At 44.2% G+C, this 20695-nt stretch overlaps 1 long non-coding RNA gene across 1 annotated transcript in view; it reads right to left on the bottom strand.

The window, feature by feature from the left end:
* Nucleotides 1–20695, bottom strand: part of LOC122557929 — a 140003-nt gene that overhangs the window by 70879 nt on the left and 48429 nt on the right. The window lies entirely within an intron of this gene.

Below are 20695 nucleotides of genomic sequence, written 5' to 3'. Positions count from 1 at the left end.
AGTTCTGTATCCAAATGGCTAGTTCTCCCTGTATTCCATGAGATCTAACCTTGCTAATCAGTCTCCCATGGGGAACCTTGTCGAACGCCTTACTGAAGTCCATATAGATCACATCTACTGCCCTGCCCTCATCAATCTTTTTTGTTACTTCTTCAAAAAACTCAATCAAGTTTGTGAGACATGATTTCCCATGCACAAAGCCATATTGACTATCCCTAATCAGTCCTTGCCTTTCCAAATACATGTAAATCCTGTCCCTCAGGATTCCCTCCAACAACTTGCCCACCACCGAGGTCAGGCTCACCGGTCTATAGTTCCCTGGCTTGTCTTTACCACCCTTCTTAAACAGTGGCACCACGTTTGCCAACCTCCAGTCTTCCGGCACGGGGAAGGTAGCTGAGAAAGCAATCGGTAGATGAAGTTGGAGGTGAAGGCGATAGGTCAGAGAGGAGGGTGGGGAGGATAGATGGGAAAGAATACAAAGTTTAAATTTTCCCACATCAGAGCAAAAGTCAACTGCGCAGCAGCAACACAAATCTCTGACACCACGTAAAAAGTGAACAGAGAAAGTTCCTTCTTATTTTTGTTAGAATTTTGAAAAACCTGTGGAATTGGAGCCCTGTTAGCAGCAATTGCTGTAATCATGGCTGCACAACTCCAGCAAGGCCACCCATCTGGCTTCATTTTGCACTTTCTCAGCAGAACATTCAAAGAATGCGCTTCTCAAGTCTTGGCCTCAAGCAATCCGGAGCAACACACGGTGTGCGCTAATTGCCTCCTTGTCATGTCAACGCAGCAACTCGCATGTGAACATGGCATTTCAAAATGGAACTTGATGGCTCCATTTCAGAAACACATTCCACAGGAAGACAAAGCTTCACAGCATAGAATCCCTACAGTGTGGAAGGAGGCCACTGACCCTCCAAAGAGCATCCCACCTCGGCCCAACCTCTTCTCTCCATAACCCTGCATTTTTAACCATTGCTAACCCACCTAACCGCCACATCTTTGGACTGTGAGAGATAACTGGAACACCCAGAGGAAAGTTGAAACTTTATTGCTGGAACAGCACAGCAGGTCAGGCAGCATCCAGGGAACAGGAGATTCGACGTTTCGGGCACAGGCCCTTCTTCAGGAATGAGGAATCAGAGGAAACCCATTTAGACAATGTGTAAGCTCCACACAGACAGTCACCCAAGGAGCCTAGAATTGTACCTGGGTCCCTAATGCTGTCAGGTAGCAGTGCAAAACCATCTGAGCAACTGTGTCACCTCAGATTCTGCATTACCAGATTCTCATAGTGAAACGTAAGGCTGCAAGGGCCTGGTCTGTACAGTGGAAGGGAGTGTGTGTGTATGTGTGTGTGCATTTGGTTCTGCTATATATAATTGGGTATTGATGCATTCCTAAAAGTTCATTATGGAGGTGGGGAGCTGACAGTGACCTCCTTGGGAGGCCCCCAGACCACAGTGTATGAGGGCATAAGATGAAACTTCATTCTCACAGATGAGAAGGCTGAGGAGTTGCTTGTGCTATCTTTCTGAGATTTCCCACAGATGATCTGCTCACAGGTCTCGCATGGCGATCGTTGTGGCTAGAGTCAAGGATATCATGGTCTAAGAATCACAGGTAGTTTATTTCACCTGTACTCTCTGGGTGTCTGCACAAAGCTGTTGTTTGTTGCACCGGCCATGCTTCACCCACAATTGAGACTTGGGCTCAACATTATATTTTTGGTGTGCCCCAAAATGTACAAATTCCCATCTTGGTTTCCCCCACCATCAACCCCGTCAGCTTTGAACTTTCCCGCATTCCCATCAATCTGTCTATCCAAATGTTCATCTCTCTATTTTAGCATCCAAAGCCAAGATATATCAAGTTGACGTGCCAGATATTGTCAGGCACTGTCCTCTGTCCAAGCCAGAGTGGTGCTGAATGTCTATTAACCTCCCCCCAACAAACCTACTATTAAGCCGTTCCCTCCCATGATCTATCATCTCCCCATATTATCTGAGTTGTTCCCCCTTCACAATTTTTATCCCCTCTGAACCCCGTTAAAAAGAAATCTGGAATTTTGAATTGACTGATGACCATGAAACCATTGTCGATTGTTACGAAAACCTATTTGGTTCACTCATGTCCTTGAGAGAAGGAAATCTGCAATCCTCACCTGGTCTGGCCTACATATGACTCCAGATCCACAGCAATATAATTGACTCGCAACCTGCCCTCTAAAATGGCTGAGCATGCTACTAAGTTATATCAACTGTTACAAAGTCTCAACGAAGAAATGAGACCGACACACCATCTGGCATCGATCTAGGCACCGGAAAAATCCAGTGAATGGATGAAACAACCTTATCGACCCTGCAAAGTCCTCCTCGCTAACATCTGGGGCTAGAGCCAAAATTGGGAGAGCTGTCTCTCAGACTGATCAGAGGCAAAAAAAACTGATCTTGCTGGAATCCAAGATCGACAAGCAGGAGACTGGAAGAATACAGCAAGCCAGGCAGCTACTCAACTGGGTCTGTGGCATGTGGTGAGGGGAGCAACAAGAGGGAAAAACATGCTTAAACTAATCTTTCTCGATCTGCTGACTGCAGATGCATCTAACCGTGATAATATTGGTTGTGGAGACGAAATTCAGGCTTCATATTGAGAATGCTCTCCATTGTGTTGTGTGGCACTATCGCCATGCTAAATGGGACAGGCTTCAAACAGATCTAGCAACTCAAGTCTGGGCATCCATGAAGCAGTGTGAGCCATTAACAGCAGCAGAATTGTGCTGGGCATCACTGAGTAGGTTATTGCTGAGCAGGAGATGTTTGATAGCACTACTGATGACACAATCAGCACAATCTGTAACCTCATGGCCCGGCATATCCTCCACTCAACTATAACCATCAAGCCAGGGATTCAGCCCTGGTTCAATGGAGAGTGCAGGAGGGCATGCCTGGAACAGCACCAGGCATACCCGAAGATAAGGTGTCAACCTGGTGAAGCTACCAAACAATGCTTCCTGCATGTCAAACAGAATAACTAGCAAGTGACAGACAGAGCTACATAATCCCACAACCAATTAGATCTAAGCTCAGTAGTCCTGCTACATCCAATGGTGGATGGTGGTGGACAGTTAAATAACTCACTACAGTAGAAGGTTCCACAAATATCTCTGTCCTCAATGATGGAAGAACCCAACACATCAGTGCTAAAGATAAGACTGAAGCATTCACAGCAAAGTTCAGCCAGAAGTGCCGAGTGGATGATCCATCTCGACATCCTTCAGTGATCCCCTGAGTTCCCAGGTTTAGGGTGAGAAGGGAAAGATATAGAAGAGACCTAAGGGGCAACTTTTTCATATAAAGGGTGCTACGTGTATGGAATGAGCTGCCAGAGGAACTGATGGAGACTGGTACAGTTGCAACATTTAAAAGGCATTTGGATGGGTATATGAATAGGAAGGGTTTGGAGGGATGTGGGCCGGGTGCTGGCAGGTGGGACTAGATTGGATTGGGATATCTGGTTGGCGTGGACGGGTTGGACCGAAGGGTCTGTTTCCATGCTGTACATCTCTATGACTCTAATTTGATTCACTCCACGTGATATCAAAAAATGGTTGAATATGCTGGATACTATAAAAGTTATGGGCCCTGACAACATTTCAGCAATAGTTGTGCTTATCCTCCAGAACGTGCTGCTCCCCTAGTTAAGCCGTTCCAGTACAGTTACAACACTGGCATCTACCTGAAATTTGGCCAGGCATGTCTTATTCAGATTAAGCAGGAGAAGTCCAACCTGGCCAATTATCATCCCATCAGTCCACTCTTAATCATCAGTAAGTGGTGGAACGTGTCATCAGCAGTGCTATTAAGCAGCTCCTGCTCAGCAATAACCCGCTCAGTGATGCCCAGTTTGCCAGGGCCATTCAGTTCCTGACCTCATCACTGCCTTGGTTCAAACATGGACAAAACAGCTGAATTCCAGAGGTGAGGTGAGAGTGACAGCCTTGTCATCAAGGCCACATTCGACTGAGTGTGCCATCAAGGACTTCTAGAAAAATTGGAATCAATGGAACAAACTCTCCACTGGTTGGAGTCACAGAAAAAGATAGTCATGGTTGTTGGAGGTCAGTCAGTCCCAGCTCTTGCACATCTCTGCAGGAGTTCCTCAGGGTAGTGTCCTAGGCCCAACTATCTTCAGCGGCTTCATCAATGACCTTCCCTTGATCTTTTGGTCAGAAGTGGTGATGTTCGCTGATGATTGCAAAATGTTCAGCACCACTTGTAATTCCTCAGATACTGATGCAGTCTATGTCCAAATATAACATGATCCAGATGATATCTAGCCTTGGGCTGACAAGTGGCAAGTAACATTTGATCCACACAAATGCCAGACAATGATTATCTCCAATAAGAAGCAATCTAACTATCGCCCCTTAATATTCAATGGTGTTAACATCACTGAAGCCCCTGCTATCAACTTCCTGGGGGTTACCACTGACTAGAAACTCAACTGGATTTGTGACATAAATACAGTAGTCATAAGAGCAGGTCAGAAGCTAGGAAAGCTGTGGCGAGTAATTCACATCCTGACTCTTCAAAACCTTTCCACCGTCTCTAAGGCATGGGTCAGGGGTGTGATGGAATACTCCCACTTGCCTGGATGAGTGCAGCCCCAACAATACTCAAAAAGTTTGACACCATCCAGGACAAAGCAGCTGCATGATTAGCACACATCCACAGGCATCCACTCCCTCAGCCAATCGATGCTTAGTAGCAGTAGAGTATACTATCAACAAGATGCACTGCAGAAATTCACCAAGAATCCTTAAAGAGCAAATTCCAATCCATGACCATTTCCATCTAGAAAGACAAAGGCAGTGGACACCATTACCCACAAGTTCCCCTCTAAGCTGCTCATTCCCCATCCCTTCAATGGGTCAAAGTTCTGGAATTCCCTCCCTCAGGGCATTTTTGGTCAACCTACAGCATGTGGACTGCAACAGTTCAAGAAAGCAGCTCACCACCACCTTCTCAAGGGGAAACTAGGGATGGGCAATAAATGCTGGCCAACCCATTTCCAATGAGTGAATAAAAAATAATTGGATTTCCCAGCTTCCCTCCCACAGCAGTGCGCTCGATAATCAACCTCTCCTTGACTTTTGGTAGGAAGACTTCAGAATCATGTGCCAGACCAGCATGGACAGACAGCCCTGACTGATGTGTGACCAGATCCCTAACTGATATCTGTGTAACTCCCATGACTGAGACTCTCCAGATTGTGGACTCACAGTGCGGACTGTAGCCCAATCCCAAACTGTAGTGGTACAGACTCTGTTATCCTGATACCTTCCCACAATAAGCGACCAACTGGTTGTGCTCAGGACTGATATTGGAGGCTGCCCTTGACTTCCTGTGCCTGGACTCCCTGACTGAAAGCTATCCCCTTTGACTTGACTGAAAACTACCTCCCTTAGACTTTGATGCATGGCCGTTTGGTTGAGGCACATACAGTGTGTTCTACTTCTGGCACATAGTGCAGATGTGAGGTTGACATAGCACCTTGCTATAACAGCAAGCTATTCAGCCCCATTACTGATCCCTGCTGAAAACCATGACAAGTTGCCTTGTTTTTGGCCTACACTAAAAGGCAAGCCAGGTTGCTAAGCTCCTAGCTGAAACAGCAAAGGCCAAAAAGACAGACAAGGCAAGCCAATGATACAAGCACATAATGATGAGGGGCTAAGGCAAGTGAGGAGTCATGAGATGCAATCTATCCATGAGCTGGGTGCCTGTCCCTGTGCACATTGCCATGAAGCTGCCAGTTCACTCCAAAGTTCAGTAAGTAAGTGCAGAACCATTCCTGGAGTTATACCTTGAGGACTCAGTGAGGCTGGTATATGTCAGATGCCAATGTCTGTGGCTGTGGTGTGCATGCAGTTGCTGCCCATGGAGTGTGCCCTGGGGTGTTGGTGACTAGTGTCCAAGTCAAAGATTTGGAGGAATAAATAGCAAGATGATGTCTCCAGGTAACTGCTCTCGTCTGCATGTCAAGAATTGTCATTGTCTCATTCCTATCCAACAGGTGGGAGATTTCGAAACCACATATAAATGAGGTGAGATGAATTAAGAATGGAGTGTTAATGTGCGCGTCTCACGGTACACGAGTCAGAGTTTCATCTCAGCCTTCAACACTTGTTTGGAAAATGGGCGGTTTTGCTTTCAACACTGAGAAGTTCCTCATTGCCAACATCCTGTAATTTTGCCAAATTTCTCACCAATGTGCATGTCATTCAGTCTCTGCCCAATGTTTCAACACTATGACAACACATGATAGGAAATATAAAGCAATGTAACTTTCCCTTCATTCCTAAAATTGAGACTTTCATTAGGGCAGCACCGTAGCACAGTGCTTAGTACTGCTGCCTCACAGGGCCACAGACCTGGGTTCAATTCTGCCCTCGGCCGAGTGACTGTGTGGACCTTGCACATTCTGCCTGTGTCTGTGCAGGTTTTCTCTGGATTCCTCCCACAGTCCAAAGAAGTGCAGGTTAGGTGGATTGGTCGTAGAAAATGCAGGGATGGGATGGGTCTAGGTGGGAAAGGCTCTTTGGAAAGTTGGTGTGGACTCAGTGGGCCAAATGGCCACTGCAGGATGCTATTCAGCAATAAAGGACTCTCTCTTCTACAAAGGCTGATGCATTTTCCTCATATTGTTCCCTTGTGCTTTCTCTTCCTTCTTGTCCATGTTCAACAAGTATTTTTCTGAAAACAAAATGTAAGTGACCAATTATACTGTTGTTCTTTGGTGGATCTGCCTCATGCAGTTCCTACCAACTTTAGGTTAATCTCACAGGGTTGACAGAACCCTGGCAGCAAGTTTCAAAGCTAGTTTTCTCAATGGCACATAAAATCAGAATGAATCATTCACAGCCACCCTGCCAAATGTTTGGAACAATTTGACTACTTTTAAAGAACAACAACAACTTGTATTGCTTTAGCAACTTTAATGCAGCAAAATGTCCCAGAATGCTTCCTACGAGCAATAAAAACAAAAACTGGCACTATTGAGCAATGACCAAAACTTTAAGCAGCATCACCATTAAGGAAAAGGAAGATAAAAATCTTTAGGAAGGAAATGCCAGAGTTAACAGGCTAGCCACATGAAACAATAATTCCCACTGGTGGAACAATTAAAACCAGTAATGCCTGAGGTGCCAGCATTGGATCAATACAAATAGTCTAAGTGTAGGTCTGGACATTTTTGATATAGGGAGCGGCTGCTCATTTTCCAGGGAGAAGGATATTGTCCGAGGCTAGGAAACTGCAATTTAAGCAAGAACCAAAGACAATGGTTCAGGTCTTGGAGAAAGTGAGGACTGCAAATGCTGGAGATCAGAGTTGAAAAGTGTGACACTGGAAAACCTCCACAAGTCAGACCGCATCCGAGTAGCAGGAGAATTGATGTTTCGGGCATAAGCTCTTCATCAGGAACGAGGGTCTTCCCAATATTTAGTGGGAAGAAATTTCTGCTCATTCTGTGCTAGATAGCAAGTCTGACAATTGAGACAGTGGTGCTGTTGAGAAATGTGCTGGTACTCTGGAACTGGGAATTGTCAATTTCCATGATAAAACTAATGCTGTACGTTCTGATGATGCCACTGAAAGGCAGCATGCAGATGAGATATAGAAGGATAGATCTGGGAAATGCCAGGGACAATGGCCCAAATCTTAGAATATGGGGAGAGGTGAACAACTCTACTTAAGCTGCTGGTGCACCTGCACTGTGATTCCTTACAAAAGTGGGATTGAATAGTCAAAACCATACATACTTGGGATATTGGTCCTTTGCATGCATTTTTTAACACACAGATTTACTTCAAAGTTTTTTTGTAGGAGGTGTAGAGCCTGTTGAACAGCAAGCGTACACAAACCACCTGGAATGTCAAAGCATTCCAACGCCCTGACAATGTTCAACCTTTGTCCCAGCAATATTTGTCCCAATAATCTTCGGTCCCTGTTCCAGCAATATGCGATCTCCAACCTGGCAACGTTCACCGCCCCACCTGACTGACCCCTCCCCTCTCAGACAATATTCACCCTCATCTACAAACCCGCTCATGACTCACGTTCTGGGATTCTACAATCCCTGCATTCCAGAAAGTGGGATTCCACATTCCAGAATTCCTCATAGTTCAGCTGATGGTAGAAGAGCCATTACAGATGGAAGCTGGCGAAGGGGGATGTGAGCATATTTTGAGTGAGGTGAACAAGACACTTGAACATGAGTGGGGTGTGAGGGAATGGGTTGAACTCTTTTGGGATGGAGTGATAAGTTTGGGGATGAGAGAAGGTCAGAGAGGGGAGGCTCACTGACTCAATGAAATGAAAACAGACCTGAAGGGCCATGCCTTCAGTTTATGACGAGGAAAGGGATGTGCTTTTACTAGAATTACATTTACCATTCAGCCTTCCATGGATTCCTGTTTGGAGTTAGAAGGTGTGAAAGTTCCAACTTAAACTGGGAGGTGGGCAAAATAAATCACAGTCAATCACAGTGACTCAGTGACTGGAGGATCTAAGCCAATGTTGCAGATTTGGGAAGAGAATTCATTGCAGACGATTCATTGGCCAAGATCGTGCCCTTGTCAAAGTAACTCTGCTGGTGTGGTCCCACCCAGTGAGAGGACAGTGACGAGGGTTGGAGGAGGATGGTGTGGTCAAGCATGTCAAAGGTGAAGAAGAGCTAGGAGCAGTGGTTTACGTTTCTCATAGTCACACAGGACAGTATTTTTAACTTGTGAAAAAGAGCTGTTCGGTAAATCAATGTTCCCTGCAGCAGCCAATTCAACAGGTCAGCGAGTGCAGGAAGAATAATAGAAACTGGATGGTTGCATGCAGAGGCTTCCAGCTTTACCCTAGCTGAACCTCTTATGTATTTTCAAGTCATGGGAGGTTGAGCATGGTCTGTTAAAAATTATTTGAGCGATATAATGTTAAGGGGCCCACCTCCCAGTCAGGTCTGCTCACTTATGTTAGGTGCCTCCCTACTCAGCAAGGCGAGGGTGTGTGATGTTTGTAGTGCAGAAAATCTAGAAAGAACAACTAAGCTACAAGAATGATCCACATCTCAGACAAGTCAACAAACATGTATTTTACACATATAGTTAGTTGTGTTGCCAGTTTGCTTTGTGAACTCTCATCTACAAATGGTTGAATGTGCCAACAGTATATTTTTGAACTGACAGAAAAAGGGCAAGCCTGACTATAATACATTCACACACAAAGGTTGGAAAACGCTATTTACTGAGCGTTTAGCATGCAATCTCAGTTGGGATGTAACAAAGTGAGAGGAAATTCACTGTGGCGTGCATAATTTGCCCTTCTACTTGCTGCAGTGAAACACTAACGTGCTTTACCTTGGCAGGCTCTTTGAGACAATTAATCTTTCTTTCCTCATTTGCCTCCAGTGTGTTTGTAACTATGTTTACTCTGGCAGTCAACTCCTGCCAAGCAGACTTTGTGGAGTGATTTTCCCCTGCGCTGCAATGGCGACAGATTTCGACTGGCTTTGGCCTTCTCCTACCTTGTGCCTGCCACTCTGACCTTGGCTGATTTCCTTTGGTTAGGATAATTTTCAGAAGTTGGTTGGGTGCCAAGCCTGATGCAGTGATTGCCAGGATATCTGCCTCTGGTGGCTGGAAGTGGAATTTCTGGGGTGACAAGCTGCACGTCGCTGAGTTAAGTGTATGTTGGTGGTGTTGTGGTGGGGTGGGAAATGACAGCTATTTTACACATCGACATTTCATTGCTTAAAATTCATGCTTTGCCTGGGGCATTTGATTGAATGTCACATAACTAGTCATTGCCACATTGTTTTTTTGTGGTAGCTTGCTGTATAAATGAGCTGCTGTATCTCCTTCATAACAACTTGAAAAATTGTTGTAAATTTGGTTGTAAAGTGCTTTGAGACATCCTGTGATCATGAAAGGCTCTATGTAATGCAAGTCTCTCTTCAAAATTGAAAGGTCTCTTCCTGAGCAGACCTGCTTCATTCCCTGCTCCTGTGAATGCTGCAGGGTAGTCCGGAAAATGGTGTGGACAATTGGCAGGAACGGCTCCCCTAGTGAATCTTTTCACCCAGACGGCCTACTTTCTATTGGAAATGGGAGAAACTCTGTCCCACCTTTCTTCAGTGAGGGCGCGCCTTTGTCATCCCTCACTGTCCAGTATCCATCAGGTTCCTCTCTGTGTTGTCATAGCGTCATACAGCAGGGAAACAGACCCTTCTGTCAAGCCATCCCATGCCAAACATAATCCCAAACTAAACTAGTCCCACCTGCCTGCTCTTGGCCCATACCTCTCCAAACCTTTCCTGTTCATGTATCTATCCTTTAAATGCTGTAATTGTAACCCCATTCACCACTTCCTTAGCATGTTCATTCCACACGCAAATCACCCTCTCTAAAAATTTGCTTATTATGTCTTTTTTAAATCTCTCTTCATTCTTTTTAAAACTGTTCCCCCTAGCCTTGAAATACTCCATCCTAGGGAAACGACAGCTACCGTTAGCTTTACCTATACCTCTCATTATTTTATAAACTTCCATCAGATTGCATCTCCACCTGCTATGCTTCGAATGAAAAACATTGCCGCCTATCCATCCTTTCTTTATAACTTAAACTTTATAACTTAAACCTTCCATACCCAGCAATGGTTCTGAAAGAGTTAATGTTGAAGCTGCATTGGCTCCACCCATTCTGTTGATGTTACACATAACCTGTGGATGGAGACAATGAGTTCTACTTGAGTCTCTCTGTAAGGAACAATTGTATTCTTTATGGCTGTCAGGAGTTCTAGTACTTATGTGTTGTTGGAAAAGCGCAGCAGGTCAGGCAACATCCAAGGAACAGGAGAATCGACGTTTCGGGCATAAGCCCTTCTTATGCCCAAAACGTCGATTCTCCTGCTTCTTGGATGCTGCCTGACCTGCTGCGCTTTTCCAGCAACACATTTTTCAACTCTGATCTCCAGCATCTGCAGTCCTCACTTTCTCTTTGTTCTAGTACTTATGCCTTACTTGTAATGTATTTATTGTCATCATGCTGTTGCTATCATCTTGTAAATGAAGAGGTCTGCCTCTCTGTAAAGACGCTACAGTAGTGTACCCTCTATACTAATTATTAACAGACCCCAAACAAAAGTACAGACAAAGGAGCTTGGTGATAGTGAACTACGTCTAACAATCCTTAAACTGAATCATGTACTGGTAGAGGTGACTATACCATAAAGTGCCAATAGTGGCAGTCAGGGCACACATAGCAGACAGTGGCACAGATTTGAATTTCCATGCCAATGCCTCAAGTAGAAAGTCCAGAAACAAAACATATTTTGAAGACGAGTGATTTTTACCAATTTTGTTATTAAAATTCAATCATGAGATGAGGGTGTTGCTGACCATTTATTGCCCATCCCTAATTACCCAGAGGGCAGTTAAGAGTCAAATACATTACCGTGGGTCTGGAGTCACATGTAGGCCAGATCAGGTAAGGATGGCAGATTTCCCTCCCGAAAAGAAAGTGAACCAGATGGGCTTTTCCAACAATGGTTTCATAGTCATCATTAGACTTTTCATTTATTCAATTCAAATTTGGCTCTCTGCTATGGCAGGATTTGAATGCAGGTCCCCTGAACCTGCCTCTCTGAATCAATAGTCTAGTGATAATGCCATTAGGCCATCACCTCCCTGAGTAGCTCTTTAAGAGTGCTATTGCTTCAGCAAGACGATATTTCCCAGTCAGCAGCTGAAATGTGATTACCATCAGGGAGAGACCAAAGCAACAACAGAGCGAACTTAGCTTTCCAGAGACCAACCAAAGGCAACTCTTTTCCCAGGTTCCCAGCATAGGAGGCGACGTAACCAGACACAGTCAGCTTGGACAGACATCGCAGCCCAGCTCAGTGCTGTATCTGAGGTGAAAAGGAGTGCCTAGCGGTTCAGAAAGAAGGACAGTGGTATTTTATGCTTTCCAATGTGAAGGTTACTACTTACTTTCTGCTACCTCACAATCCCTGGACTGGCACTCACTAGGCACCCAGAAGCAGTGAGAACCAAAAACAAGGCTCCCCCCCAGAGGTCACCTCTCACAAAATTCCAGAGGCTGTCAGGCTTTCCACCTGCACATTGTGCCCATTGGGAGTTCAAGTCAAAGGGAATGCACTTATCTCTGGCAAGGGCACTCAAAATATCTGGCATATCTCAACTAAGAAGAGCCAGCATTGCCACATGAAACCTTCAAGGCCAACAAGCTCCTCTGTAGAGCAGGCTGCCCCCACCCCTCTCTACTGTATGTAGTATCTGCATTGAGACTTACTGGTAGGGAAAGAAAGAAGAAAGCCATTTGCATTTTTTAAAATAAAGAAATGGACAGTATGATGGCTCAGGGGTTGGCACTACTGCCTCACAGCGCTATGGGCCTGCATTTGATTCCACCCTTGGGTGACTGTCTATGGAGTTTGCAGATTGTCCTTGTGTCTGTGTGGGTTTCCTCCAGGTGCTCTGGTTTTCTTCCATAGTCCAACGATGTGCAGGTTAAGTGGATTGGCCATGCTAGATTGCCTATAGAGTGCAGGGATTTGTTGGCTAGGACGATTAGCCATGGGCAATGCAGATTTACTGGGGTAGTGTAGGTCTGGGTGTGATGCTCTTCAGAGGGGCAGTGTGGACTTGATGGGCTGAATGGCCTGCTTCCACACTAAAGGGATTCTATGATTATAAGGGCACATAGTTGGCATGGTTGACACATCATTGTAGGTAAGTTTTCTGTTTTGTCAATTGCTGTTGTCTTTTCACCACTTCTGTGAATGAGAGTCTCTGTCTAGCCACGCGTGCATTGGTGATGGTAATGAAGCTATTCCTATCTCTACACAATGTTCCATAAACCAAGCTATGAAGGGAGCAGTTGCTGCACCATGTGCAGGCAGTGGTTAAATCGCATCCAACTGTGACTTTGGCGACTGTTGCTCCATCTGCACAGCCATTGCCATTGCTTCACAGGTATTCAGTGAGGTTCAGTTATTACAGTCATCATCCAGCATGAAATGTTTGTGAGTGCTTGGGCTAAGCTGTTGGACTGCACACAGTAGGCTCATGCTCCAGGGTCGCAAGGAATGTGAGTTCTCATGGCTATGTTTCAGCTTTGCTTTATGGTTGTGTTAGTGTATTGCCCTTTGTAAGGTACATCATTCAGACTTGCAATATCCCCCGGCCCATCCTCTCAGAAGAAATCACTTACCCTGCCCACTCCGGGTATCGTCACAGCCATTTTCATTTCCGTTAAATAATTGTTATTGACAAGACAGTGGAAGGAGTCAGTGGCCGCTCCTGAGACAGAGAGTCCTGAGCACCCTCGCTTTGTGTAAGTGAACTCCCAAATGTACACTTCCCTTCCTGGTAGCATTGCCCATCAACCCTATAGGTTTCGCACATTGCCAAGTCCCCACCCAAACCCATCTGAGACACCTGAAATATCCAAAAAGGTGGCAACGGGGTGGGGTTTCTGAGCCCAGGCCTTGTTGGCTCCATCTAATTTTCTTTTTTTAACCTGTCTACCTGAGTCAACATAAGAAACAGGAGCAGAAGTAAGTCATGTGGTCTGTTGAGCTTGTTCCGCCATTTGACAAGATCATGGCTGACCTTTTACATGAACTCAGCTCCATTTACCTGCCCACTCATCATAACCCTTAACTTCTTTACTGTTCAAAAATCTATCAATCTTTGCCTTAGAAACATTCAGCGAGGCAGCCTCAACTGCTTCACTGGACATGGAATTCCACTGATTCACAATCCTTTGGGTGAACAAGTTCCTCCTCAACTTAGTCCTAAGTCTGCTCCCCTTTATTTTGAGTACATAAGCAGGAGGCTGGCAGAACACAGCAAGCCAGGCGGCATCAGGAGGTGGACAAGTCGACGCAAGGGTTACACCCGAAACGTCGACTTCTCCACTTCCTGATGCTGCCTGGATTGCTGTGTTCTTCCAGTCTCCTGCTTGTCCACTTTGGATTCCAGCATCTTTTTTGCCCTTTTATTTTGAGGCTGTACTCCCAGTTCTAGTTTCACCTGCCAGTGGAAACAACCTACCTCCTTCTATCTTATCTATTCCCGTCATAATTTATATGCTTCTATAGTATACCTCCTCATTCTTCTAATTTTCAAACACTACTGTCCCATTCTACTCAAAGTCTCTTGATAAGCCAACCCTCTCAACTCTGGAAACAATTTAGTGAACCTCTTCTGTCCATTTTACCCCCTCGTTCCCAGTAATATCAGTTAAAGGCAACAGTTTTGGTAGTGCAGTCTCCAATTGGAAGCCAGGGTGCTCCTCATTGTTGATGACAACTCTCTCACTCATTACCCCTTTCCCTCTCGTGATTTATTGACTCTCCCACTATGAATTGAGTTGCCTTCAGTAATGCTATCCCTCCCCCACATTTCAGCATTTTGTTTCTAATCACAGCAATTACGTTTCCCAGCTTCCCTCCTGCAGCACTGGCTCTATGATAACTTCGTTTGATTTATAGTGGTCAGACCCCCTGAACTGACCACTGCCTGTCTCCTTGAGCGACTTCGAAGGGCAGTCCTGAAGGAGAGTGATCGGAACTCTGACTGACATCTGTGCAGCTTCTTGACTTTCTCCCTGTGACTCCCTGGAATGCCAGCATTGAAGTCTCAGGGCCTACTATCACCCACTTCCCTAACGTAGTGACATCTGAGCATGCTCAAACCCCTAGACTGGTATCAGAGAATGCTATTGGCTTCCTGTGCCAGGAACCCCCGACTAATGGCTGCCTTCCTGGACTTCAGTGAGAACTACTCCCCTTTGAGACATGGCTGTCTGCTTGCCACACATGAAATATGTTTGCCGCATTCGCTATCTACATAGAGCAAGGCACAGACTTATGGGATGATTGGGTAGGTTCAATCCCCTGTCATCTATAATGCAATGGTGAACACTCTGGTGACAGAAAGAGAGAGAGAGATGAGTGATTAGCCATGTTTCAATAATGTGACTGAGAGTCTGAAAAGTCCACTTCACCACACAGTGTGGTTGCCAACATTTTGCCTGATCGACAAACTAAGGGAGATGGGCCGTATGGGACTCCATGGGAGCTAGATCAATAGCCACAGATTCAGGGCACGTTTGAGACAGGGAAACTGCCTGGTCTAAGTATCCAGGATACTGCAAAAAAGAGTCTCCTGCTTCCAATTAGAAAGGTATTGCTTGGTCCAGAACCTGGATACTATAAGGAAAAACGTACTTATTTTAGCAGTGGACTTCCATGATGGATGTTCACAACATTAAAGTTCCCTGATCTGCTTTATGGAGTAATTACTTGCTTTACCAGGAAAGAGGACCTCTCAAAGGGAATTCAGGAGATTAATAAGGTACTGGACCAACAATAAGGACTAAAAAAGCACAATGTCCTCCACAAAGGATAGCTGAGAGAGAAAACAGCCTCCAGAGGAGATTAGAACCAAGTTAGTGGCCGTCAAGTGAAAGACCTACTATCCTTCCAAATACAAAGGAAAATTATAAAATATGCTCTGATTATATAATGAAGTAACCATGAGGGAAATTTGTAAACGGTAAAGTGTCTGAAGGGTTAAGGTTGTAGCTGCATTAGCTTCATTGATTCAGTTGATTTTACACACACGCATCAGTGAAGACAATGAGTTTTGTCCTAGCCTTTGCAGAGAGTAGTTGTATTCTGTACAACTCCTGAGAGTCCAAATGATTATACCTGGCTTGTAATGTTCTACTTTTGCAATAAACCACTTTGTTAACTAAGAACACTGTCTCCTCTATAAAGACTGTATGGTGGTGTCTCATCTACTAGTGATCATTAGATACGACCTAAACAATGTATAGGCAAAGGAGGATTGGTGACAGTGAGTTACTTTGAACAACTCCTACTCTGCCATTAATGGCAATATGTGGTTCAATCAGCATAATGCTACACATTGAACCTTGGTTCTATCTTGTCTTAGATAATTTAATATTAATTTTTAATACCTGGAAGTGCTATCACATAAGACCAAATGGCTTCTTCACCACAAATCACTTGTTGAAACATCAATTTTCATAAAAGAATATACCTTCTAATCATTCTGTTCAGGGATGTTATCACACACATAACCATCCTCAAAACATACACCCACTTCAGATATTTTTAATCAAGTTAGAATCATAAAGTCCCTACAGTGTAGAAACAGGTCACTTGGCCCATTGAGTCCACACCAACCCTGCAAAGAGCATCCAACCCAAATCCAACTTCCTACCCTATCCTTGTAACCTCGCAAAAGTGGCTTTCTTATTGCAAGTGGCCATGACAACATCCTGGCAATGGTGCTGAAGACTTGTGCTTCAGAACTTGCTGCTGCCCGAGCCAAGCTGTTACAGTACAGTTACAATGCTGGCACCTACCCAGCAATTTGGAAAATTGTCCAGTTGTGACCTGACCACAAAAAGTCGGACAAATCCACTCAGGCCAATTACCACCCCATCAGTCTACTCACAACTTGCTTAGAGATGCTATGATACACCTTTGGAGCAGGTGGGTCTTGAACCAAGGCCTGCTGACTCAGAGGAAGGGATATTATGACTGTGCTCCAAAATACTAATTTTAAGACTGAATACTGGTCAGTGTGAGGATTGAAGCTGCAATCTTGGCATTATTTTTATACATTTGCTAAGCAACCGATTCATGATATTATTACACACTTCGAGAGCAGATGGGACTTGAACCCAGGCGTCCTGGCTTAGAGACAGGGACTCCACCAGCCACTACAAGTGCCCTTAAAAGCACTCATTTTGTTTCTTGATATGCCCGTAAAATGCACATTTTAAATTTTCTGATCAACACGTGTAGAGATGTTATCACACACCTCTGAAGTATGTGTGACTAGAACCTAGGCCTCCTTTCTTAGAGATAGAGAAGCAAGCAATGCTGCACAAGAGCTCAACCCACCCATTTCAACAGCATATCTTGAGAAACTGCATCTCATTTCTCACCTTGATTGGTCAAGCTCTCTGAAACTGGAAACACATCCAAAACATGAGGCTCAATTTAGAACGTATGATTGTATGGCTGAATTGTAATGTGATTCTGTCTCCTCTCTGGCTGTATAACTGTGGCGCCTTTGGCAAAAATTAACTGTCCAGTGTTAATAAAAAGAGTTCATGGCGGAAGGTACATTCCAAAATGATACTTCTGCTCTCCGTTTGAAAATCTGTTACAAACTGTGGTCTCCCACTTTGATTTCACCCTCCTAGAATTCCATCAGAATTGCATCCACTCTGAAAGTCTCTCACTTTCAGCTCAGTTTTTTCTTCTGCCCTCATAAAACATTTGTCTAAATGAGTAACAAATTGCTGTTCCTGGAAATTGTTATTTGAATCCTGAGGGATATCAGCGAGTATTTGCTTATTTTTCTGTCAATGGATTTAAAAGAATGTGTTGACTGCTTCTGGACTTCCCCAAAATTTGGTTTGCTCTCAAAGCCAGCAGCCTGACTAATGTTTGTCACACTCTATATCTGGTGACTGGTTTGACACTAGTTTCCATTATCTGTTGCCTTGCTGTAAACATGAGCAACCACTTTCCGTCAACATATCCAAATGACTAATTTCTAGAAGTTGTGATTTTTGCAGAGATGTTTTCACAATTTGTCGACCAGTTTGGTTTACTGAGTTCCACTTAGAGCCCACTTCCCAACCATGACATATTATTATTTTAATCTTAAAATTGACAAGAATGCTGATGATTTGCACAGCAAATTTCATACCTATCCATCCATCTGCTTGAAGCTAGAATTGGTGATTGACTAAGGTTGCTTTCTCAATGATGATTCTCAATTAGAAAGATCAGAGATGTGCTTTTGCTAAAACCATCCAGTTGTTGTGTATATGCAATGGAAGGGTCTGCTTTCAAGAGAGCCACGCAAGCGTTATTCAATGAGTTGACTTCAATCTTTGAGTTATCATTAAAAAGCAAATAGAGACCCAGTTATGAAAGTGGCCAGAGCGTCTATGTTTATTGGTATTTGGGATTGAGTTACTTCTTCTGTCATCTCCAAAGTTAGTATTTTACATTCTGTGATATTTTCTGCATGTTCCTCTCTCTGCAGCTATAGGTAGTCTCCAGAAATCACAAGTAAATAAGGCTCAGGTTACAGGAGAGTCCAGGGTTGGATGAGGATTGACCCATATTGTATTCTAGATTACTTACAGTGTGGAAACAGGCCCTTCGGCCCAACAAGTCCACACCGACCCACCGAAGCGCACCCACCCAGACCCATTCCCCTACACCTAACACTATGGGCAATTTAGCAGGGCCAGTTCGCCTAACTTGCACATTTTTGGATTGTGGGAGGAAACTGGAGCACCCGGAGGAAACCCACGCAGACACGGGGAGAATGTGCAAATTCCACACAGAGAGTCGCCTGAGGCGGGAATTGAACCCGGGTCTCTGGCGCTGTGAGGCAGCAGTGCTAACCACTGTGCCACCGTGCTGCCCTGTCCCATAAAGAGTGTTGAAATCTTTCTTAGCTGCTGGATCTGACAGCTCCCATCACCCTTGAGGTTCCTGAAGCTTGCAAAATTCTCTGCACAGCTGGTAATTTAAATGCCTCCCAAAATCTAAAGAATTGACCCTCATTAAAATGTGAGGAAATGACCATCACTACAGTACTACAATTACACTACAACCACCGTCCAACCTACCGTGTGGGCACACCTGTGGTTATTTAGATTTGAGGTTCCCTGTCCCTCAATCCTCTCAATCCTTGAGTATATTGGCAGTCTTAGTGGGCAGCATGGTGGCATAGTGGACGGCACGGTGGCACAGTGGTTAGCACTACTGCCTCACAGCGCTAGAGACCCGGGTTCAATTCCCGCCTCAGGCGACTGACTGTGTGGAGTTTGCACGTTCTCCCCGTGTCTACGTGGGTTTCCTCTGGGTGCTCCGATTTCCTCCCACAGTCCAAAGATGTGCAGGTCAGGTGAATTGGCCATGCTAAATTGCCCGTAGTGTTAGGTAAAGGGGTAAATGTAGAGGAATGGGTGGGTTGCGCTTCGGCGGGGCGGTGTGGACTTGTTGGGCCGAAGGGCCTGTTTCCACACTGTAAGTAATCTAATCTAATCTTTTCTGTTTAGCAAACTTTTACTTTGTATCATTTCATGTCATGGACATTCTCTTTTTCACATTTCAAAAAGTTGTAAAAGATACATAGTTTGGAATTTACAGAGAAACTCTCCAGGAACTGTGAACTTTGGAGCGAGTAACTTAAGTGTTGAGATGCTATAATTCCAATCAGATCCATGGCAGTCAGTGCCATGATTCCAATCAGATCCATGGCAGTATGGATACAGTGCCCACTCACAATGTTTCACACGATCATAGTGGGCTTGCTGGGTCAGATGGATTTTCATATTGGAGGCTGTCTGTCTGTGGTTTTTCTATAGTAACCAAGAAGATTCAGTTAATACCACACACTCTCAAGTAGTGCATTCTGGACTCCAACTACTTACAACCTTAAAACCATTCTCCACTTTTCCACCAATAATTCTAAATAACATAATCCTGTAACTCATGGTTGTCTGTACATCACTGTAAACCCATGCAAAATATTATTTAGGGAATTGAACACCTGAGTTTGGCTTTGAAGACTACATCTAGTGAATATCTTTGTCGATTCTAATTAGACGTTGTTTACATCAATCATTGTTAACCCCTCCCCTCCGTTTTTAGTTAAATTACAATTAATGATTCAACCCCATTGAATGAAAACAACATTGAGTTAACTTCCCTTACGTAACAAACAGCAGTGTCATTAGGAATAGTCACAGAGGATGGACAGAATTAGATTATGCTGTAAAATAATTATCTCTCAATGCTGAACCAATGATTATTGACCGCATTCATTTACAGAAGGGGTGGTAGTGTATGGCATTGGATAATCAATATCAGGGTGGAAAAGAAAGTTGTCAAGGGTTTTCTCCTGAGAATAGGTTAATTTCTATCAATTACAGGCCACAAATTGGAAGAATAATCCTTCTGTCTTTCTAATAGAAATGTTCTATAGTTCTGTATGTAACTGGCACAGTTCCCTTTTTGGCCACATATTCATTGCTTGTGGCAGGTGTTTGATCAGTTTTGAGAAGTGGGAGTGAAGTATTTATCTTCTGGAGAGCTTTTGAAGCAAACAAGTGTCCACTAAATTAAAATTCACAGGAGGTGGTGTCAGAAGCAGTCCACAATGAAATAATGTGAATGGCTTTCTCTTGCTATGGATGTTATTGTATTATCGGGGCTGAGCCAAATACACATTGCCTTTTGCAAGGTTAACTACTAACATAATATGGAAAAGCTAATGAGTTTGTGATTACCATCAAAAACAATCAAAGTTACACCCACTCATCCTTTTTGAAAAAAAAAGGCATGAATATCTGATTAAAGCTGAAACTGCATTACAAAGATAACTATAAGCAAGATGCTGAAACTCTCGATGGAAGACAATTATTTCTGGTCTGCTGGATACATGGGAATGTCATCTGTGGAATGCAACTGCTCAGGCTTGAATAATTAAGGTTGCAATATTATATTAACACGCTTAACTTGAGTTTTCCCTGATTATC

Source organism: Chiloscyllium plagiosum, chromosome 16 (assembly GCF_004010195.1).
Source record: "Chiloscyllium plagiosum isolate BGI_BamShark_2017 chromosome 16, ASM401019v2, whole genome shotgun sequence".
Taxonomy (NCBI): Eukaryota; Metazoa; Chordata; class Chondrichthyes; order Orectolobiformes; family Hemiscylliidae; genus Chiloscyllium; species Chiloscyllium plagiosum.
The sequence above is the reverse complement of the archived record's forward strand: the minus strand, read 5'-3'. Positions and strand labels throughout refer to the sequence as shown.